Below are 1,067 nucleotides of genomic sequence, written 5' to 3'. Positions count from 1 at the left end.
CCCTGCACTTCTCCCCCAATCTCTCTCCCACGCCCCATCCCAGGCCTTGCCAGAGACTTGGCATCTTCCCACTTCAGGCTGCAGCTTCCCAGGCGCCAGATAGTCACTGAGAGTTCAACAATGATAGAGCTTGGGGATAGGAATGGATCCCCCAGACATACTTAAATGGGGAGACTCCTACCTGCCCGGCTCATGGGAACTCACTGGTTCTGTGGGAATTGAGGGTTCCTGGGTGGGCAGGGAGCCACTCCTCTGGGGGACTCCATCATTATCATAGTTTTATCACCAGTTGTTAAGGGTTTTTATGTGCCTGAAACTGTGCCAAGCACTTTATATCCAGGAACTCAGTCGTTACAATAATCCTACAAGGCAAATACTGTTAACATCTCCATTTTATAAAGGAAGAAATTCAGGCACAAAGAGATTTTGCCCAAGTCTTTCATATAGAGAGCTGGGATTTAAACCTGGACAACAGAACCACCTGGACAGTTCCAGGTGGTCACCTGCTATGGGAACCCCCTTCCCTGTGGTCCTCTGGGATCCAGCAGCCTCTTCTTGCCCAGTCAGTGAAGCAAAGGTGAGAACCTCATAGATGGTCAGGGCCCCTCTCCAGGAGCCAGCTCCCCTGCCTCTGCACTAGAAATGACCAAGACAGGCCCCACCACAGTCCCCCATGCAGGACACACCCCTGCACCACTGTAACCCCTTCCTTCACACACACTTCACATGGCCTTACACAACTCCAGCTTCCTACCACACAACTGTGCTACACACATGCACACACAGCACAAACATATACCAACCACACTCCAAATACTCCCGCAGCAGCTCCAGGTCCTGCCATCCCAGCTTGGAGGACAGGCAGGGGAGTCCTACTCTACAGGTGCCAGAGGGCTCCTACCACAGGATAAACCCGGCTCATCGCCAAGCCTTGAGTCAGCTCACTGGATGGTAACTTACCAGAACGATATTTTTACATTAAAACAAATGCAGAAATGTTACAGAGAGGATTGCAAAATTCACATGAAATTTGAAGAGTAACAGGTGAGACTTCAAAGAAGCTTCCT

The sequence above is a fragment of the Hipposideros armiger genome, unplaced genomic scaffold (assembly GCF_001890085.2).
Source record: "Hipposideros armiger isolate ML-2016 unplaced genomic scaffold, ASM189008v1 scaffold_132, whole genome shotgun sequence".
Taxonomy (NCBI): Eukaryota; Metazoa; Chordata; class Mammalia; order Chiroptera; family Hipposideridae; genus Hipposideros; species Hipposideros armiger.
The sequence above is the reverse complement of the archived record's forward strand: the minus strand, read 5'-3'. Positions refer to the sequence as shown.